The following is a 24,336-nucleotide window of genomic DNA, read 5'->3' as shown; positions in this document are numbered from 1 at the left end:
CCTTGACTTAGAAGAATAATAGCAAAAAAAATAAATAAATACATAATGAGCACTTGCTCATGATGTCAGAATTTCAGATTTGGCATTAGGTCAACCACAGGAAATACTTAGGTTCATAAGTTCATAGGTTCATAGGTAGGTACTAGGCTATCTGCCCTAGGGCATTTATAAGCCTAGCTAGAATATGTTGGTTTTGCCTCCCTTTTAGACTAGATTCCTGAGCCCCTGTCCAGCAGGGCCATAGAAGTGATCCCAGGAGTGAAATTACAATTTCCCATCCACTCATCAAAATTTCTCTTGAAGAGGGTCAGTGAGGGGCGCTGCCTAACATGGACCGGGACTCTATTCCAGAGCGAAGGAAGCCTCTGCGAAATGAATCTATCCCTCCAGCATGTCCTATTTATAGCTGTGCTGAAGTTTAAATCCCTGGAGCATGTAGCTCTAATGGATTTGGTTTTCTTGAGGTGGAGTATGTCCATTAGTTTCGGGCTAGACATGGCCTTGTACATCAGGCAGAGATCGTCTCTGAGTAGGTGGTAATCAACTGAGTAGAGCTGGAGTTTCTTTAGTTGAGCTGCATAGGGCATCTGTTTGAGGCCCACGATCCTCTTGGTGAGGTACTTTTGCGGTCTCTCCAGCTGTTGCAGGTGTCGGGTAATGTACATCCCAAATGGGGCATTGTACTCAATTATGGACCTAATGAGTGATGAGTAGAGGGGCACAATGACCTCTCTTGATCTAGATGTGAACCCTTTTGTGATTAGGTGAGCTATATAGAAGGTTTTTCTAACCACTTTGGCAATGTGATTGTCAAAGGAGAGGTTACTATCTACTTGGGTCCCGAGATCCCTAATTACTTCTTCCGTACTTAGCGGATTACCTCCTATGTGGTAGTTTGTGGGCACTTTGTTTTTCCCAAAGGGGATGACTATACATTTTTTGGCATTTAGCTTGAGGCCGTGGTTCTGACACCAGGTATCCATCTCCGTAAGACCCTTCTGGAGGATGCTTGTGTCAGCCGGAGAATTGATTATGGCTCCCAGTTTGCAATCATCTGCGAACTTGGTCAGCCACAGTCCTCCTGTGCTTTCCTGTACCTCAGAGAAGTATATACCGAACAAGAGGGGTCCCGGGACAGAGCCCTGTGGGACGCCACTTGTAACTGGTTTACAGTCAGAAATGGCACCCACAACTCTGACCATGTGAGTTCTATCCCTGAGCCAGTTTGCAACCCATCTTGTGACAAATGGGTTGATATTTAGGCTGGTAAACTTATTTATGATACCAGAGTGGGGTATTGTGTCGAAGGCCTTTGCAAGGTCCAAGTAGGCTGTGTGGACTGCCTTTCCCTCATCTATGGCTTTGGTAACTGTTTCGAAGAAGTCAACTAGGTTTAGGAGGCAAAATCTGCCTTTAACAAAGCTGAATTGGGTAGGGTCCAGTGTCTGGAGGTTCCCAATGTCTTTGTTTATGAGATCCAAGATGATGCACTCCATAGCCTTGCAGACCAGGCTAGGCAGGCTTATAGGATGATAGTTCCCGGGATCCGTTGTGGCGTCCCCTTTGTGGAACGGAATTACTGTTGCTGTACAACACTCTTTGGGTGCATAACCTGTGGTGAGGCTGAGTTGGAACAGTGAATTTATGTGAGGGTTTAGTTCTTTTTGGAGTTCATGTAAGATGCTGCCCGGGATGCCATCCGGTCCCATTGATGCTGTGTTTTTTACTTTGCAAAGGGCTGCTTTCGCCTGTGTGTCTGTGATGTCAGGGGGACTGCATACTTCTGGGATAGACACAGGTCCTTTTGGGGGGGGGGGTAAAGTTTGCACAGAACCTGTCTGCCAGTATGTTGGCAATGTCAGTGGGTTCAGTGAACTTTGTGCCATTTTGCACCAGCTCAGAGCAGATTTGGGAGTTACCACCCAGATTCTTGACATAGCTAAAGAAGCCTTATGATTATCTTTAGAATCTTTGGCAATTTTTCTTTCAAAGCTAGCATTTGATGATTTTATGAGGGATTGAAGTTTCTTGATAGTACTGATCAGGGAAGCCTTCCCTTTGCCCTATCATGTAATAGTTTCCTCCTTCTTTTGTAAAGTTTATTTATGGCCGGGGTCCACCAGACTGGTCTCCTGTTTTTGGAGGAGTGAGTCTTGGTTTTACTTGGGATGGCATGATCCATGCATTCCAGTAGGTACTCATAAAATGCATTTGTGAAGGATTCTGCATTTTGGGTAGCATTTTCCATTAGTCTGGGTGCTTTGAAGTTTTCCACCTAGGTCTTTGAGAAGTGTGAAGTTTGCTTTTGAGAAGTTTTTCACAGTGGTTTCCTTGGCTGGGGTGGGGTCGGGATGTAGATGTCCATAGTGATTAGTTTATGGTCTGATCTTACCAGCAAAGGGTTTACCTCTGGTGTGGAACATTGAGCCCCCATGTTGGTGATGACCAGGTCCAATATGTTGTCCCCTCTTGTGGGAGTGGTGACCAGTTGTTCCATGGTGTTTGAGTTTATAAATTCCAGGAACCGCTGGGCAAAGGAGTTTGGACTTGAGTAGTTTTCCCAGTCAATGTTTGGGTAGTTGAAATCCCCCAAAAACATGGTGTTTGGTAAGACCTTCATATTCTCCAATGTTCTCAGGAATGCCAAGTGGGGGTCCTGAGACAATATGGGTGATCTGTAGCAGGCTACAAACTGAAAAGCAGTTTTGCCCACTGTTAGTTGCACATGGATGGTCTCCGATGCCTTGTGCAGTGCCACTAACCTGGAGGTGTGGGTATCCTTGATGAAAATGGATACCCCCCCGCTTTTAGTATTTTGGTCTGAGTTCTGGGGCTGAAAAGAATGGTATGAGTTACATCCTGGTAGTGCTGGGGTGCTCTCTGGAGCCTTGAACCAGGTTTCTGTTATTGCACAGATATCGATTTTCTCCATACTAAGTAGTGCCTCGAGTGAGTGCATCTTGAGGTTTAGACTTCTGGCGTTGAGTAGCATTACCCTTAGTTTTTTGTTTCTTGTATTTTCTATGAAAGTGGGTTTGTCTTTCGAGCCTTGCCTAAAAAGGCACTATGGGGGTGGCAAGAGCCTTAGCCAGTATTCGAAAGCCTAAGGGTGATAGGTGGAAGCCATCCCTAGCGGAGTAGCATGGCTTGTCGAGCATGTTATCCCAGGCTGACAGACACTGCATCCCCTTTGAATGACACCAATAGCTTAGCCAATTGTTAAAATTGATCATTTTGCCCTTATACTGTGGCAACATTCTTGGTGAGGGCAAGATGTTACTCAGGGTCAGGGTCATACTGGCCTGGGCTACATGATCCAAGAGCTCCTCTATGTCTCTTTTCATGCAGTCCAGGGAGGTACGTCTCAGGTCATTCACACCAACATGGACAATGACAGAGTCATATTTGTACCTGCTGTGGAGTGACCTGAGTGCCTGTGTTATGTGGCGGATCCTGGCACCCGACAAGCAGGTTACAGTGACCTTCTCCTTGTTCAGTCTGGTGAGCGGATCATCAGTGTGCCTAATAATAGAGTCTTCTATTACTAGTGTATTTAGTGTGTTATTTAGCCTTAAGGACTGTGACTGTGTGGCACACTGACTTTGTGAAGTATGTGATACGTGAGAGTTGTTAGGTGGTAGTGGTTGCTTTGATGTCTGCTTTGGAGGTCTCTGCTGCTTTGGCAAATTTTTATTTAGAGCCTCCAAGAATATTTTTGTGAGTTTATGTTTCTTGTTTGCTGATACGATTGGTCTATGTGAGACTGGTTGTGTGGTGCGGGTGATTTCCTTCTCCTCTTGACTGACTGTGCCAGTCTTGGGCTGAGAGAGCTTGGCCTCCAGTTTGGCTGTATAGTTGCATCTCTCACATACATTTGAGTTTGTTGGAAGGAGAGGGTTGTCTGTGTACATAAGGCAATTGTAACATTGTCTTCAAGATTCCCATATTCACCAGCTGGACTGGAGAGTATACCTGAACCTGCACTTTGGACATGCCTGGATAGTTTAAAGAACTGTTTGTTGATTGTCCGGAATGGATGAATAGGGAGCCTTGTACTTCTAGGTAGTATAAGGGGGTGTAGTGCTAGAGTATGTTAGTGCTATACTGATAAATTTGAGCAAATGCTGGGCTATATAAGGAAGGTTGAGTGCTTACTTTGAGAGTTTGACTAATTCTAAGGGAAACATTGAAGAGCACACTTTGTGGAGCTGGGAATAGTTTAAAACTGCTTAAGCGGCACTGAGCACAAAATCGCGCAAAACCAAGCAAATGCGAGTTTTAAGGCAGGGAACAAAAAAGAGATAGGAATTAACCCAAAATGGCCAATAAGCTAATAGTTGTTGGGCTGAGACCACTTCTCCAGGTACAGATAGGCTGCTAAAAGCTCACCACTTTCACTGGTGAACAGAGAAGCTTCCTCCTATACAAGTAAGGATATGGGCAACACAGGAACTATACCACAGCCCAGAATTCAGCAAACATGAAATCTGGACTTCTCTAGTTTAGGAAAGGTGGGAAACAAGGATTTTTTTTTTTTTGTTTGTTTTTTTTGTTTTTTAGCAGAAAACAGAAATTTAAACAGGAAACACTGTAAATGCTTTAAACGGCTAGCACATTTGAGTGTGTAGCCTACAACAGTTAAACAACACAAAAACAACTTTTAGAAGTGAAAAAACAGTTAAGATACAAAAACAATGCGTTTGAGATATTAGGTAAGCCAGAAACTTGATTTTCGGCGAGAAACTGCAGTCACAGTTAGAAAGCAGAGAAAAAAATACTTTATCTGTTTAAAATCTCTCTTTTGTCTCTCTCCTGCTTGGATCACTCTGCAGGACACCACGAGGAGCTGTGCTGAGTTAGAAACAGGCGCAAAACCACGCAAATGCGGGTTTTAATGCAGGGAACTAGAATGAGATAAGAATTAGCCCAAAACAGCCAATAAGCTACTAGTTGCTGAGCTGAGACCACTCCTCCAGGGACAGATAGGCTGCTCAAAGCTCCCCACTCTCACTGGTGAACAGAGAAGCTTCCCCCTATCCAAGTAAGGATATGGGCAACACAGGAACTATACCACAGCTCAGAATTCAGCAAACCTGAAATCTGGACTACTCTAGTTTAGGAAAGACGGGAAACAAGGATTTTTTTTTTGTTTTTTTTTTTGTTTTTTAGCAGAAACAACAGAAATGTAAACAGGAAACACTGTAAATGCTTTAAATGGCTAGCACACTTGAGTGTGTAGCTTACAACAGTTAAACAATACAAAAATGACTTTTAGAAGTGCACAAATAGTTAAGATACAAAAACAATGCTTTTGAGATATTAGGTAAGCCAGAAACCCGCTTTTCGGTGAGAAAATGCAGTCGCAGTTAGAAAGCAAAGAAAAAAATACTTCATCTGTTTAAAGTCGCTCTTTTGTCTCTCTGCTGCTTGGATCACTCTGCAGGACACCACGAGGAGCTGTGCTGAGTTAGAAACAAGCACAAAACAGCGCAAATGTGGGTTTTAAGGCAGGGAGCTAGAAAGAGATAGGAATTAGCCCAAAACGGCCAATACGCTACTAGTTGCTGGGCTGAGACCACTCCTTCAGGGACAGATAGGCTGCTCAAAGCTCCCCACTCTCACTGGTGAACAGAGAAGCTTCCTCCTATCCAAGTAAGGATATGGACAACTCAGGAACTAAACCACAGCCCAGAATTCAGCAAACCTGAAATCTGGACTACTCTAGTTTAGGAAAGACAGGAAACAAGGATTTTTTTTTTGTTTTTTTTTTTTGTTTTTTAGCAGAAACAACAGAAATTTAAACAGGAAACACTGTAAATGCTTTAAACAGCTAGCACACTTGAGTGTGTAGCCTACAACAGTTAAACAACACAAAAACAACTTGTAGAAGTGCAAAAACAGTTAGGTTGTTAATAAGAAAGGTACGATTCTTTGCTATAACTGAGTATATTGTAGCTATATAAATTTAGATAATGAATATATACATTCTATCACTAATTAAAAGTTTATATTCAGGGTATTTGTGACTTGTTATGCAATAATGATAATGATAATGCAATTTTGCCAGCTGTATGAAATGTGATTGTTTCTATGTAGGAAAAACAAATAAAACCTTAAAGAATTTGTTCTCACTTATCGGCTATTTGTACTAATGTGCATATTATGCAAAGGGGTATTAAACATATATTTAAGTTTAGGGTTCTCCAGAAGATTTGTATGAATAAATGTGGAGGTGATTTATTAAATAAGACTGAATTAGCTGAATATAAATGAAACAATCATTTTAGAGATGACTTATTACTGGGATTAAATAATATAAATAGTATTAAACCAGTTTTAATGCTCAAACAAGGTCATGTTTAGTAAAATTTACTATTTTAACCCGGGATATGTATATATATATATATATATATATATATATATATATATATATATATATATATATATACATATACATATATTTACATTTATATGTTTATAGATATTTGTATCTACATACTTGTATTGATGTATACGTGCGTTTGTTCAGAGATATATATAATTTTAAATAATTATAAATGGCTTTACATGTATACCATGTGATGTGTAGATTCTATTTTAATAGGCTGGCTTGTATGGTAACAAACTTGTGCATTCAGGAAGTGATATACTTGATTGAGTTTATGCATTGGGAAAGAGTTTTTATAATTTTGCTATTAAACTATTATTTTGCTATAAGATGGTTGGATTTCTAGGTTTTTGTTGTGGATTTTGGATTTGTTGCTTTTTGGAATCCATAAGAATGTATACATGTAAAACATATCACAAGTTCAAATACATATCAGAGGAAAAGAACAAGTAATTTCAGGGTAAACAAAATTCACATCCCTAGGTTAGAATTATTGACTTTGTTCAAGGACATGTTCACCAGAAAAGAGTATTACTAAGGAATGCTAACAGAGTACTCATGAAAGCCATGGCTACAAAATACATTTCAGGGGATCAGAATGGATGGTATTGAGGTAAATAAAATGCACATATCTGGCTTTGAACTGCTGAGCTTTCACACTGGTGTTGCCATTTAATAACCATAACTAATAAACACCACATAAGATACGTTGAAGAGGTGTGAATACACATATGCATGTAAAGTTAACCATAATGCTTTGGCCATAAAATGAAAAGAGAATAATATCACAAATGGGGAGTGAAAGGTACTGACATGGACTCTTAGATGAACATTTTATGTTACCACATTTGACACTTAACATGTCATTATTAATATTTGATGATGACAATGACAGTTGTGGATATACCACAAGTGAAACCATCATAGAATTGAACACCTGTCTTACTCATTTTTTTAACTTGTGTAGTAGTTACTGACATCACAGAACTAATTATGCAATACTTGCCAGACAGCACACATTCAGAAAGTATTGTGACAGCATTACAGAATACCACCAAATAAACATTGTAAAGCACACACCAGTAATTGGTGGATCACAAGCCACATCATATCTTATTGACAAGCTGAGCATCACAATGAGAGAACACTGGACCATGAAAGGTGTTACAGTTGAAATAATTGTTCTTCATATGTATATCAGTACTGTTTTTTTTCACACATTTTGGCTTAGCACATTTACCTAGCAGGCAGCATATCGATGCAGCCAAAGATATTTTCATCAGTTTTTGCAATAGGATGAGAAGAAGTACTTAACATAGGTTCATAGATAAGTACTAAGCTAACTGCCTTTGTGAGCCATTTTAAGCCTAGCCAATTATCCCTTGTGAAACTCAAACCCTGCACCTTGTGTTTGTAAGGCAAGCACCTTAACCATTAGGCCACCCTCCCAACCGTAACTGAGTAGCAGTGATGCTGTCTTCAAGCATACTGCAGTATGACATATGAAATGTAAGTTCTGAATTGGGCATGTTCACAAAGGACTGCAGCACTTAGGCAATCCACCTGACAAATATAAGTAGAATGCCTTATATTACAGCTGCTCAGTAAGTTATTACTGCATGTCATTGATGGATCTACACACTGATACAATTTATGCCACACAGGATTTAAACACCAACCTGCCTAACTCATATTTTCTTAACTTTTGCAATAACTGCTGATGTCAGAGGAGCAGTCAGCAGAAAACACACAGCTAAAGATATATCATCACCAGTGTGTGTGAATGACTATGGCCATGTTTAAAAGGGATCACAACACTTAACGGAATCAAAACTCTCCAGTGGTGAAAGTATCACACCCATGTGTAATAGGTTCATAAATAAGAAGGCTATCTTCTCTTGCATGCCATTTTAAGCCTAGCAAATTTTCCTTTTTGTGCCCAGATTAACCTATTCCATTTGATAATAAACTGAGCTTACTCATCCCTTGGTTGATAATTATATACTACACCTAATGAGAATAACTGAGATCATGCCATAGATAATCTGAAGGACCCCATGCACTGGATAAAACATTTAAGAGCTGTCTCTGTCAATTAGTGATACAGTGGGCAGTCTTGGAATACATTTTCTTGTTTCCCATCCACAGATCTAAGTTGCATTTGAATAGGAACAGGGATGAACTCTGTCTGATGTGAATGGGGAGTCTATTTTAGAGCAGCAGTATCCTCTGAGAGATATGCCTGTCCCACCAAACCATTCTGTTGATGCTGCGGAAAATGTTTAGATCCCTAGACTGAGTATTTTTGATGACATTTGACTTAGTGATGTTCCAATAATCTATCAGTATTAGGTCTGAGTATGCCTTGGATGCCAGACTCTTCTTAGCAGCCTGTGGGATACTGAGTACAGTGACAGCGTTTTGAGTCAGTCCATGTAGGACATGTTATTTGGAGTTTGCATCCTTGTAATAAGGTATCTCTGTGGACATTCCAGTTATTGCATGTGTCTGCATTGCATTCAATGATTGTCCTAATAAGGGCTGAGTAAAGTGGGGGCAATGACATCTCTTGATCTAGATATAATCCCTTTGTTTATAAGCTGTGCAATATAAAATTACTTTTTTACAACAATGAACACATGTTGTTCAAATGTTAGATCACTGTCCACATATGTTCTCAAATGCCAAATGATTGGGTCAACCCTTAGAGGCATATTGTTAATGTCATATTTCTCTGGGGTAGATAACTTCCCAAAGGATAGAATAATGCATTTTTTGGCATTTATTTTCAGACCATGATTTTGGCACCAGTTATTTATTTGTAACAAACCTTTCCTGCAGGATGGCTAAGTCATTTGGAGATTCAATGACTACTCTTAGATCACAGTCATCTGCAAACTTAGTCAGAGCCCTTTGATATTGGCTTTTACTCCAGAAAAGTAGATGCCAAATAGAAGAGATCACACCGCAGAACCCTGGGGGACTCCACTGGTGACTGGTCTTTCTGTGGTGTAACTTGCACTATTTTGATTTCCTGCATCCTATCTGTGAGTCAGTTGACAGTCTAGCAAATGACATAGTGGTTTATTCCCAGTTTATTTAGCTTTTCTACTATGCCTGAGTGAGGAACTGTGTAAAATGCTTTGAGCAGGTATAGGTATGCAATGTGTACTATTTTGCATTCATCCATTGCTTTGGTGACCTTTTCAAAAAAATCCTCCAGGTTGAGTAAGCATGACCTGTTCATGATGAATCCAAACTGACATGGGTCCAATGTTTGGAAGTTCCCTATGTCCTGACTGATTAGTTCCATGATAGGTCTTTCCATGATTTTACATATGAGGCTCGTCAGATTTATGGGTCTGTAATTGCCTGGGTCTGTGGAAGGACCTCCCTTATGCAGGGGAATGGTTGAAGCTGTTCAATGAAGCTGCTTCACATAGCATCACATCAGTTTACTAAATAACTATTGCCTGTCGTGAACTGCTTTTTACTCACATCACTCCTAGAATGTGCCCTGTATTGGATTCAAACTCCTTCCTGCTTAACCCACAATCTCTTGACTTGTGCAATAACTACTGATGCCCCAGAAAAAGGTACCCATCAATTGTGAGAAAGTACATATTTGAAGAGATATCATCATCAATGTGTGTGTGAATAACTATGGGCATGGTTTAAAGAAGGTCTATATCAGTTTATCGAAACGTCTGAAGTTCGAAGACCATATGTTCGAACTTCAAACCATGAACTGCAAAAACATCGAAGTCTTAAAACAGTGATTTTTTTTCCCCAGGGAAAAAAAATCGCTGTTCCAAGAAACACACACACAACACAAACACACCAAAACAACATCAATCCACACACATACACTCAAAATCCTACATCTAACCCTACACTAAACTGTACATACACTACTACCTATCCACTTACCTTAACCCAAACCCTAACCCTAAGGTCCTTCACTATCGCACACTCACCTGACCTGTGCCCTAACCCTAACTCACCTATCCCGCTCTAACCCTAAAGTCTTTCACTATCGCACACCCACCTCACTTGTGCCCTAACCCTAACTCACTTAACCCATGCCCTAACCCTAACATCCACACAATCGCACACTTACCTGAACCCGACCCGTAACTTCCCACCACAGTCCTGATACTCACAAAGCCACAGAAACGGCCTACCAAATTCTTTCCCTGGGAAAGAATTTGGTGGGCCGCGGCTTCGCGATTACCAATGTTCAAACTTTACAGTTTGAACATCTGGTATTTGATATTCAGCCATTTCGACAGACTGATATAAACCCGTTTAAAGAGAGTACAAGAGATGGGATATCAAAACCCTCCACTGGTGAAAGCGTCACAATCAAGTAGAAATTCTACAATCATATCTGTCCGATAAATTAGTATTGCATGTCAAACTGATTCAAACTCCTGCCTGTTTAACTCACATTCTCTTGACTCATGTACTAGCTACTTTTGAAGGGATATCATCACTAGTATGTGTGTGTGTGTGTGTGTGTGTGTGTGTGTGTGTGTGTGTGTGTGTGTGTGTGTGTGTGTGTGTGTGTGTGTGCGTGTGTGCGTGTGTGTGTGTGTGTGTGTGTGTGCGTGTGTGCGTGTGTGCGTGTGTGCGTGTGTGTGTGTGTGTGTGTGTGTGTGTGTGTTTATATGTGCACATCTGTAACTATGGCTTTGCTTAAAAGGGTATTGACAGATCAAAACCCTCACAAAACTCTCACCGGTGAAAGTGTTACATCTATATGAGCAATGTTACATAAACAGCAATAATCAGTGGATCGTAACTCTCTACATACTTGACTGACAATATCAGTATCACATCCGCATGCAACGAGCCATGGAAACTGTTGCATTTAACACTGTCTACCATTGCTTATAGCAGTATTGCATTCCATCACCCTTCAAGGTTAAGTTTATTCACCCAAATGGCCAGCATATTATTAGACTGGCAAAAGGATCTTTCAGCAACCTTTGCCACTGGACAGGGACTGTCACTTACCATTTCCTAAATATGTTTAGAAATGCCAAGCATCACTCAATAATAAATGTAGAAAGAATAATTGTTTTTTTCTGTTAAAACATTGAAGGCCCTGAGTGTGATGTGATCAATGTGTTAGTTCAGACTAAATGTCATTGTAGGGAACAATAAATATATATATATATATATATATATATATATATATATATATATATATATATATATATATATAGATATATACATATACGTAGATAGGTATAGATATAGATATATGCATGTGCATATACATTTATATTTATACCATGTTTCTATTAAGTTTGTTTGTATGTGTTCAACAGTGAGAAATAGTAGTTAAATGTATACCATTCACACAGTGATATTAATACAAAAATGTCAATGCTGTCAATAGTTCCTTCCTTGATAATAGTTTGCAAATATGATTTTAAGTTTATCTGTTGAATGGAAGAAAGTTTCAAAATGAAAATTATACTATATGACATAATCCTAGCCTGAGTAACTTTCACCCTCAGTGCATACAACACTGCATGCAGTATATGTCAGTAGTTTCAGTGACATACAGCACTGCACCAAGTGCACTGCAGTTGATTCACTTACATGCGGTTATGCACCACGTACACTACAGTGGCCTCAGTGACATACAACACTGCACCAAGTGTACTGCAATGGGCACAGTAACATGCAAAACTGCACCAAGTGCACTGCAGTTGCTTCAGTGACACATACAACAGTGCACTGCAGTGGCCTCACTGACATGCAATACTGCACCTAGTGCACTGAATGGCCTCAGTGACATACAACACTGCACCAAGTGCACTACAATGGACTCAGCGATATGCAAAACTGCACTAAAGGCATTGCAATTGGCTCAGTGATGGGCAACACTGCACCAAGTGCACTGCAGTGGCCTCAGTTACATACATCACTGCACCAAGTGCACTGCAGTGGCCTCAGTGACACATACAACATTGCACCAAATGCACTGTAATGGACACAGTAACATGTATCACTGCACCCAGTGCCACTGCAGTGGCTTCAGTGAGATACAATAGTTCTCAAAAGTGCACTGCAATGGCCTGAGTGACATACAACACTGCAAAAGGTGTATTGCAATGGCCTTAGTGACATGCAACACTGCATCAAGTGCACTGCAACATTCTCAGTGGCATGCAACACTGCAAGAAGTAGACTGCAATGGCCTCAGTGGCATGCAACATTGTATCAAATGCACTGCATTTGTTTCCTCATATCATTTATAGCTTGAGCCATGAACACATTTGCAAAGAACTGAATTAATTTACATTATTTTCATTCTGCTAGAATTGTTTACTGGCACACACTGACACCAAGCTCAGTTGTGATGGAAATGTCTTTGCTCATACATAAGAATTGTCTTCATTTTTACCATAGGGTCTACTGCTTGAGCCCAAGAATAATGCAACAGGTAACTACAGAAATTGCTATTTTGGTTTATAAGCCATTAATGGTTATGTGTATATATTGTGCTCATTTGGAATTGGACCAGATTAAATGTGGAAAATGGGATGATAAGACAGAGAGGGTAGAATACTAGGTGAGTAATTCAGGAATGGTCAGGGTGGAGGTCTGGTAGGGCCATATCTCTTAACCTCTTCTCAAACTAATAATGGTAATGTGTATAATTTAATGTCTTTGTGATGATGAAATTGTAAATATTGTGTGAAAATAACACACTATGTCATCTGACCAATTGTATCAAATCAGCTATTTAATACAGACAAGTATGCAAAGTGGAGAGTTACGTATAGGAAGTAATTTTTGTGGGATGGGTACCCTGTTTTCTTTTCTCTGAGACAGAGAAAAGTTGAGAAAGGAAGTAAGAGATTTCAGAGGTAGGTAAAACTGGGAGGTTAGTTTGTAGGACATGACAATCATGGCTGGCTGGGTATGTAGTAGGCCTCAGAGGAAGAGGGATCACCAGGTATGGGAATTGAATGGGTATATCAAGAAGTATAACCTGTCAGCTTGGACACAGTGAGAAATCATTCCTTGCCATGGAAGCTGTCACCACTGGAGGCAGTGGTGGACAGGGAGGCACTCCAACCCGATGCTAAAGCATACTTTTCATTTGTTTGAACTGAGCATTGCACTTCTTGTCAAGAGTCTCCCCAACAATCTCTGCCAGATTTATATGGGTGACATAATTGCCACCTCCACTGGTACTACCCCTAGTGGGTACTAATGCACCACTGCCTGCAGCAGACGTACCTGATGCAGGTAAGGCAGAAGAAGCAAAGACAGCTCTGGCATGCTGTGATCCAGATGTGCTGGGTTTATCTTGTGGTGGTGGCACTGTCACTGCCACCTGTGGGTACCAATGTTCCATTGCCTGTGGTAGAACTACCTGATGCAGGTGTTGCAGGTAGGGCAGGAGGAGTAGAGGCAGCTCTGGCATGCTGTGATCCAGATGTGCTGGGTACATCTTGTGTTGGTGGCACTGTCACTGCCACCTGTGGGTAGCAATGCTCCATCACCTGTGGCAGAAGTACCTAATGCAGGTGGTGCAGGTATTGCAGGAGGAGTAGAGGCAGCTGTGGCATGCTGTGATCCAGATGCGCTGGGTACATGTTGTGGTGGTGGTTGTCGCTGCCACCTGTGGGGGGATGACAGGCTGTGAGAGAGTGGTCAGTGCAAGTCTGTCTGCTGTTATTTATAATAGTTGCAAAAAAGGAGAATACTAAAAAGAAAAAGAAAAACAGGGTGGGGAAGAAACATAAACAATGTAGTTTAAATTGTGCTCCCAAGTAGTTTTTCCTAGGCATACTTTACAGTGATGGAGAACTGTAAGCACATCATATTATAAGATCTGAAATGCTTATGTAATTTGCTATTGTACTACTCTAAGTACAATAAAATAATACATTTGGGACAGTAACACATCACAATAATTCATTTATGGGTTTGGGTGAATCGAACCATCATCCATCGTAACAGTTATCCCTGAATATAACAGGTAAGATAATATACATCCCCACTTATGCAGATGATGTTGTTCTGATCCACAGTCTTCATTTTTGCACAGTATTACTAGTTAGTATGTAGAACGAAATTACTATATACTAAACTACTATATACAAAATTACTATATACTTTAATTTTGCTGTGCAACTGTCAGTTAACATTATTGTAATGGGTAATATTACGACAAATTAATATATAAAATATAGTGGACAAAAACAGCAGTGGAACAGGCATATAATAATGATCTCACAGCATTCTTATCTTTCATTTATTAATCATCAAATACTGTCAGTGATGTAATAAACAAGTGCATCATAGTGCATCGTAGTTTATTTTAACCTGTTCAGTATTCATGTTACAACTGTCTTATTGTCAGTACTATGACATTTAAAACAGCCCCTGATAACATAAAAGCCTTGTTTTTTTTTCTGTGGGTATGGTATGATCAACACTACAAGCCTCATTACAGTTTTATTACATATAGACTTAAAATGTTAAGGTACATTTCTACCAATGATGATGGTATTTAATGACTTCCAGTATGGGCAGATGCTGTCTTATGCATAAATGTACTTTACCAGTATTGCAAGTGTAACCTATTACTATTAAAACATTGACATGTTTCAAAAATTTAATCTGTATGTATCCCAACAGTCTCTCAGGCACTGCAATCACTCCTTCAGCACCTTGCAATTCCATTTTATCTGTTCAACAGCTGGAGAGATAGAGAGAATGTAATATAGATGTGTATGGTTTCATTCATTGGCAGAGCATATAGATATGTGATTTATGTTATACTTACAGTACTGTGGTAGTGATATCTCTAACCTCATCCTCCCAATGGCTGAGGAGTTCAGGCTTCCTGTGACTTATGTAAATATAATGGTAACAGTACTGTTCCCATGTGTGGCAAGCCAGCAGCATGGGAGATAGCCTTGGCCAAACTATTTCAGGTGTCAGACTTGTACTGAGAGCCAGTATAACCCTCCTGCATAAATCTGTGGCAGTAATACTTATGAAGAAAATGCAGAAAGGTCATTGCCTCCTCTTTATACCACCTCTGTGTTCTAAATCGAGTATTACCTTCCTCTTCACCAACCATGACTCTATCCTTCCAAGATTTCAGGAACATTGGCACTTATCTGGTACCCCCAGCAAATCCTCCATTTCACATATTTTGTGGAATGACAGGAACTGGAGAGAATCACATATTAGCAATGGATGGACACTAAAATGTTTTATACACACATATATATATATTTATATATATATATATATATATATATATATATATATATATATATATATATGTATATATATATAGATATGTATATACATACATATGTATATATATATATATATATATATATATATATATATATATATATACACATATATATATATATATATATATATATACATATACACACATATATAATCCTGCATTTCACATATTTTGTACAATGACAGGAATTGGACAGAATCCCATATTCATAATGGATGGACACTAAAATGTTTTATATACAAATATATTCACATATTTTATGCAATGAAAGCAACTGGAGAGAATTTCACAATCGATGGACATTTATACATATTTATGTATAGATATACATATGTATATTATATATATATATATATATATATATATATATATATATATATATATATATATATATATATATATATATATATATATATATATATATATATATATATATACAGTTATATATATAGATATGTATATATGTATATATATATATATATATATATATATATATATATATATATCTACACACACACACACACACACACACACATGCTGTTATGGCCACAGTGACGCTTTAAGGTTTTCTAGGGATGACTTTTCACAAGGGTATCTTGTGGGGGATGCAGGATATGCACTGGAGTCTTGGCTCATGACACCTGTAAGAAGTCAACACAATCCCACTGATCAAGCTTACAAGGATACACATTTTCAAATTAGGAATATTACTGAGCATGTGTTTGTCTTGCTCATATCAAGGTTCTGATGCCTCATCATGACTACATCCACAAACAGAATGTAGTCTACTACGGCTGGGTGTGGATACTTCAGTCATTGATGGAAAATTAAAAATACTGTTACTATAGGAGCAGGACCCACACAGTAACATCAGCTAACACCTGATGAAGTAGGACTCTCCAGCAATGTGGATGCTGACCCCCCCCCCCCACAGCAGATGATCCATTACAGACACTACATGGCCCAGGCAATTGTGGGCATAATGGTTAAGGTCTTTACCTCACTGCTGCAAAGTGCAGGGTTTGATTCTGACTACTGGTTATTGACTCATCTTGAAATAGTCAGCAGACGGATAATTTAATATTTGCATATACATTTATGTAAGACTTGGAGAGGTGTGGAAATCCCTGAACTGTGAGTAACACGCTTTGTGTCAAAAACGAAAGAAACTTATTTCAATTATGCTTAAACATTTAAGTTGCACTTATAGTGACTTATAAAGTGATACATGTTTGTAATTTTCTGCTTGTCTTCCATGTTTTAGTCAAAAACATTATCTGTTTGCATTTTTTAGTTTGCTGTGGAACCTTAGTCTTGTAGCTTAATTTCTAGTTGTAGAAATATTGTGCTTCTACATTATATTGCACCTCTATTCTCACAAGTAGAATTACTCGTAAAAGCTATCCATTTGTATTTTAAACCTTCTAGTGCTTTTGTGTTGTAGTTTCATTTACAATTGTGGCAGAACAGTTTACTATTGTCAGATATGAGCCTTGTTTAGTCATTTGTTACAGCATTTTACCATTAACAATGTTACTGGGAACTATCTGCATAGTCTGGTGCCTTGAACTGTAGCGGAATGTCAGTTGTGAGAGTATTGTTTCCTTCCTTCTTCAGGAATTGTGCTTCAGTGCTTTTACTGTGTTGATACTACAGTTTAGCTCCTACAATTTTATATTCTGTGTATCATTTACTTGCTTAAAGTTGTATTATAGTGCCTTCTGATCACATGTTCTTTGTATTTACCCTATGCCCTACTGAGACATTAAGCTAAAGTTTTTGAAAGAACACCAATATTAGCTTTATTTGATTGGGTCCTTCTCTAGCTAGACTGCCTCTCCCTTGATTTTTTTTTTATCTTTTTCCAGTCACCATTTTCATGTGGTGTTTTTATAAGGCTGTCTCTGTCCTCCACCCCTTGTGGTAATCTGGTTTCCAAAGTCCTTCTCTCCACTCTTTCATTGCTATTGTCTGTTGAGTAAGCTATTTATTTAGTCTTCTGACCCATTGTTTTTCATAGATCCAAGATACTGAGTGCCCATCCAGCAAACCAGTATTGCTCTTGAAAAAACTTCCTTTACCACATATTGTTTCCTGCTCATTTTGCTAAAGCTCAGCAAAGCTTGACATCAGAGCCTGTGTTCTAGAAGTGTTTTACTTGCATGCAGTGCCATCCAGGCAAAGCTAAGTACTTTTGATTGCTAAATCACACTTTCTATAGTTATTTTGTATGGTCAGTACTGTATCCTGCTTTTATTTGTGCATTTCACTGTATTTTTGTAAAGAAATTGCTTTTACTCTCAATGTTGCTGCTGTAAGACTGTCTTGAAATGACATTCAGCAAGGGATTCCCAACTATCTGCTGCACTTGTAGGTCTCTTCTATTGTGTTTTCATATTAGTAGGGATGGGTTTATTCACCTTGCAGCAGGAGATGTTTATCTGGTCTATCTGATTTGGAAAACAGACAAAAGGGTTCACAGTGTAGTTGTTTATTGACCAGAGGATTAATTAGTTAGCTTTCCATTTTTTCTGTGCTACTATAAATGTAGCTCATTTGCGAGGAGGTGCTCACACTGCAGAAGGGGTTAACAGTGTCTTGTACAGTAGCAAACAACTAGTAAACAAATTTTCCCTACAGAATGATCCATAAAACTCTACCCTGCAGTGCAGTAAATATAGAGCAAATGCCTTTCGCTTTGACAAGCTTAGAACAGATAGTTGGGCTTTAAGTGACAATATCTATAGATTCAGCACAATTCAGTACTGTGTAAACATTAAAGTTAGTAGAAAAACAACAAAGTCACCAAACAAACAGCTTTTACCTCTGCTGAAAAAATACAATCCAAATGAAAATCCAAGCAGCAAAGGTATGGCTCCAGTGTAAACAGTCACTAATTCCAGAAGGTACGTAGTTCCAAAGAATAAAAGGCAGAGGAGATAGTCTTTGAGCTCAGCTTTAATGACACTAGCACTTTCACATACAGCTTCATCAGGTGTTTAACATTTGCTGACATAAACCACCTATATATACCCATTCAAAACATCATGTGATCAAAAAGCAATTCAAATTTAAAGTAACAGCACATTTAAAATATATGAATACCATAGTTAAAAATACAGATATAAAAACATAGTACATATCACTTGCATAAAGGTCTCTTATGTAATATAGGTCTTATAGGGACGTAGTCATTAAGACGATGACCATGATTCACCCTAAGTCTGACTATCCAAGTAGCCTCCAACTCTTCCGTTCTGGACCTAATATCCCCACGTCTCACATTATCATATGTCCTATCTAAAACAAAAAATTTAAAAGTATGTAATTCATTTGTATTCACTACATGTTTAGCAAGTGCATTAATAAGGTTCTTTTTCTTAATATTATATAGGTGCTCTCTAATTCTTTCTTTTAATGAGCAATCAGTTTTACCTACATAATATTTATTATGTAATGTACATATAGCAAGATATACCACATGCATAGTATTGCATGTTGCACCGACCTTAATATAAAAATTCTTGGTTGTATCTGGATGTTTAAAAACTATATCTGTGCAAACATAAGTACAATAATTACAGCTGCCACAAGGCTTAGTTCCAGGGACACTAGCTACTGGATTTTTAGATATGTTATAACATAATCTTTTCTTAAGTGAATTCTTATTCTTAAAAGAAAATTGTGGTCTCACACCCACAATTGTCTTAATATGTTCATCAGTTGTTAAAATATTCCAATGAGAATTGATGACATCTATATACTTAGCTATGTCCCTAGTATAATGTAAGGACATTCTAAGTTTATTATTCACTACTTTTCTAGTCCTTGGTCTGCTCTCAGAGAAGTAAGGTTTAGCTGTAGTAGACCTTAATGTATCCACTACACCAGAGGTATGTTGAATCAAATGTTGTTCATATCCTCTTTCAAATAATTCATTCTCAGTTTGAGTCCTACATTTCTGATAGTCTTCGTCATTAACATTTAGTCTTGATGCTCTAAAGAATTGATTCTTAGCTACATTTCTAAAAACAAAATTAGGATGCATGCTACATCTATTAAGTAGCTGATTAGCATGACATTCTTTCCTATACAAACTACTAATCAATTTACCACTAACATCTCTAGAAATATATACATCCAACAAATTTATACCTATGGTAGAGAAATTCAAAGTAAAATGCAAAAAGTTAGATGATGTATTAATATACTCCATAAATTCAAACAATATTTCTTCACTTCCTCTCCATAGGATAAACAAATCATCTACAAATCTTTTATAAAAGGAGATACAAGCAGTGAAGGGACCATTTACTATATATTTGGTTTCCCATATACTCATCACAGCATTTGCATAACTGTTGGAGCAAGAGCTCCCCATAGCAACACCATTTCGTTGCCAATAAACTTTCAGGTCATACACAAATATATTATTACGTGATACAAGACTCAATAGAGTCTGTAATAAATATATATCCTTTTCATTAAAGTCTCCCATCATATTCAATAATTGTACTACATACTCAATACCTATGTCATTTGGTATGACAGTAAAGAGAGATGTTACATCTAAAGTAACAAATATGAACTTATCCAAGGAAGTAATATCTCTTGAGTAATTATACAATTCACTTAAAAATTGTTCTGTGTCTCTTAATATTATACAAGATTTATTCATTATCGGTTTAATACGCTTATCAATATATATAGACAATGGCTCAGTACACCAATTATTACCAGCAACTATTGGTCTCATAGGAGGCCTAGTATGATTTTTGTGTATTTTAGACAATCCTTGTATAACTGGAATAGTGGGATTAGATATATAAAAATATTTAGCCAGATCTTGGTCAATAACAGAAGTATATTGTAGCCATTTAATAGTATTTTGGACAGTCTGTATCATAGAATCAACTCTAGCTGTTGTAATATTTTCATAGAAATTAGCATCAGATAACATATCTTGTATTGCTCTATCATAATCAGATCTATCCATTAACACTATCTGACCACCTTTATCAGCGGGTCTGATAACCAAATTTTTATTATTTTGTAATGTTATCAAGGCTCCATGTTCTTCCTTAGTTAAATTGTAATTCCTATATAGTTTGCTGTTGATGTTTCACTTATTATACACTTCATACATACTAGAGATGCACAGTTGCTCAAATACATTAATTAAAGAATTCTGCTTAGGAATGAACAAGCTAGGTCTTCTAAAAGAGTTATCAGACATCACATGAGTATCATTGTACATATTTCTAAGTGTAATATTGCGTGTAAACATTTTAATGTCAAAAACAATATCAGATATTTGCATGTCCACAGTGGGAATAAACATTAAACCTTTGCTCAACACAGTCATTTCATCTTTAGTTAAACTATGAGCAGATAAATTAACAATCAACGTTTCACTTGTTGAAACGCTTTCTTTATCGTTAAAGGGCTTGTAGAAGCGTCGCCCAATTTGCGTTTGTATCTCGTGGCACTTCTGCCTCTCTGTTGTAACTTTTGTTGTCTTTGTCTCACTCGACTTATAGATCTCTCCCTCACTGGGAGAGGAAAACTGAGTCCCATATTTTTTGTGGCTAGTAAAAAATTACTTCTATCAAAGTTCAAGACATTTCCCTGCTCACAGGGTGATACCAGTGGAGGAAAAGCTGCATCAGCGGTTTTATGTACTTCCGCCGTTGTAACAAGTGTTTTTCTATTAGTACCCTTGTCGACTACTGCTCCTGGAGCATTGGATATAACATTAGTAGAAGACTGTACATTTATAACATCAGAAAAAAGTTTACCAGCTTGCAACTCTTGATTTGAAATCTCCGACAGTTCTCCAGCTTCATGCTGCGTGATGTTAGTGCGTCGTTTTGTAGCACGCTACGTGATTGGTCATCGGTATCACGTGGCCAAGTAAAGATGTTACCCATTGAAAAATCCTTACAGACCCAAACAATTTTATTCATTTTAGTCTGAATTAATTTTTTGCCATGAGCAAGAACATTGTCCAAGGTATCATTCATAGGTTTATTTAGAACAGTTGAGTGATACTTGGAACAAAGCGCTAGGTATCGACTCTGAATACCATCCAGCAATTTGTTCTCTTGCCTACTCGCTGAGGCAGTTAGTAACTTCAAATAACCCATGCTAGTTGAAAGATTCAGCTGTTGCCACTCTGATAATAGAGTGGAGTCACAGTCAATTTGTGCAGGCATTTTCAAAATCCTCAGACCACAAGGTATAATTTGTTCTTGCAAACAAAGTGACGTGTGGATATTAGGTCCAAAATGGAAGAGTTGGAGGCTACTTGGATAGTCAGACTTAGGGCGAATCATGGTCATCGTCTTAATGACCACGTCCCTATAAGACCTATATTACATAAGAGACCTTTACTCAAGTGATATGTACTATGTTTTTATATCTGTATTTTTAACTATGGTATTCATATATTTTAAATGTGCTGTTACTTTAAATTTGAATTGCTTTTTGATCACATGATGTTTTGAATGGGTATATATAGGTGGTTTATGTCAGCAAATGTTAAACACCTGATGAAGCTGTATGTGAAAGCGCTAGTGTCATTAAAGCTGAGCTCAAAGACTATCTTCTCTGCCTTTTATTCTTTGGAACTACATACCTTCTGGAATTAGTGACTGTTTACACTGGAGCCATACCTTTGCTGCTTGGATTTTCATTAAAGTTAGTAGACTTTAATGCTGTTTAGAATAATCTGCTCCAATAAAGCACCCTTATTAGTCTGCACCAACAAAGCACTCCTAATAGCATTCCAACTCCAATGCATCAGCCCTTGTAGTTCACCAGTTAAAGGATTGGATAGCATGGATATGCAATTCCTAATTTCTCTGTAGCCAGCTTGGTGGATATGAGGATTTTGAGACAAATGTAGCCATTGTCTCATGTTTACCAGCATGACACAGCATGTGAGAAGTATACTTACCCAGAGACACTGGAGGCTAAACTCTCTCATTAAATTGCACATGAGGTAGTCAAAACCACATGCACAACACCTGCCACACGTAGCACACAACAACCACAATATAGACTAATGTAGGCTGAGGCACTAAAACACATTGTTCTTAAACAACAAAGATCTCCTAGAGCACATGCTTAGAAACCTATGCCTCAGCAATCCCAAAGGCATTCAGAAAAAGCAACACCTAACACCAAGCATACAGTCACGCTCAATGACGCCCCGAACACTGAGGTCCTAAGGAAAGCAAACACACTTCCCAGGGGAATCCATTGTAAGATATGCCAAAACCTCTCTATCCAGTCTGAACCAGGAGAAGATAATAGTTAGATGCTTATCTCAAGTCAAGCTCTGCCAAATCACTCATGCACTCAGGTAATTACACCACAGTTACCAGTAGGATTTCTTCATAGTCCAGGTAGGTGTAAATGACTTGAGACATAGCTACATGGGGTATATGAAGAGAGACATTATGGATCTCTCAGACTGTGTGTATCACCCTGGTATAAGCCTAGCACTAAAAAATTAGCATTACCATCACTAAGGATGATCCCACATTATAAGCAAAAATTAATTGATTTCAACAATTGGATGTCATAGGTTCACAGGTTCATAGAAGATTAAGATTACTACACTATCAGCTAAAGAGCCCTTATAAGCCTAGCAATAATTACCTGAATTTTACCCAAATTTCAATCCCTAAGGACTAGAGGATGGCTTAGGTGTGTGCCTATAGCGTTGAGTATTTTACAGATCACCCCTGTCCAAAAGGGACATGGTCATCACACCAGGAGTGAATTTATGATTCCCCATCCATTGATCCAAACTGCATTTGAAGAGGGTCAGGAAAGGGCACTGCTTTATGCGAACAGGAAGCCTGTTCCAGAGAAGGGCTAATGTCTGAGACATGTATCTATGTCTCACACATATAAGATGTCCTTCTGGTATCACTCCAAGGGAATCCAATATTTGTCAGCTTGAAAGGACATGGTTAACAAACCACATTGCTTTGCCAAGAAGGGTCTGTTCCTGCCCCTCTAGGCTTTCCAATACTAGTCAAAACGTTATCCATCTTTATAGTGCCTTTTTCAAGGAATGCCAAATTGACAAATCTACCAACATAGCAAAATCAGCTCAACTAAACAGTAAGGTGTTACTTCTCAATGACATGAGACTACATAAAAATAAATAAATAAATAAAACTACACTGCCTCCAGGCCCTGCTCACACTCAGGTGTATAGCCATCTGTGTAGCTACTAAGACATGGCTTAATGCAGCAGAGAGTACCCAAGTAGTGTTGATTCAGTGCCTTCCACATTTTTAGACCAGTAGCTGCACAGACAAGGGATAAAGGTGGAGGGGTTTCAATACATATTAATGGCAAACATACCACTAGGGTGTTCAAAAAGGATGACATGCTGGAGTTCCTCCACATGCAGATCACCATAGGCAAAATCCTGTAACATATCCCAGTAAGCTATAGGTCACCCTCCATGTCCCAAGAAGCTTGCAGTGCATACCTGGAGCTACTGTAGACACTTAAAATCCAAACTAGCACTCTCCTCATAAGTGATTTGTATTACCCCTGTATAGACTTGGAATCCTACATGGCCTCAGATGTACATACACTGAGATTACTAGACACTGTAAATACA

This window comes from Protopterus annectens, chromosome 3.part0 (genome assembly GCF_019279795.1).
Source record: "Protopterus annectens isolate FY-2018-M chromosome 3.part0, PAN1.0, whole genome shotgun sequence".
Lineage (NCBI taxonomy): Eukaryota > Metazoa > Chordata > Ceratodontiformes > Protopteridae > Protopterus > Protopterus annectens.
This window is presented reverse-complemented; position numbering follows the sequence as displayed.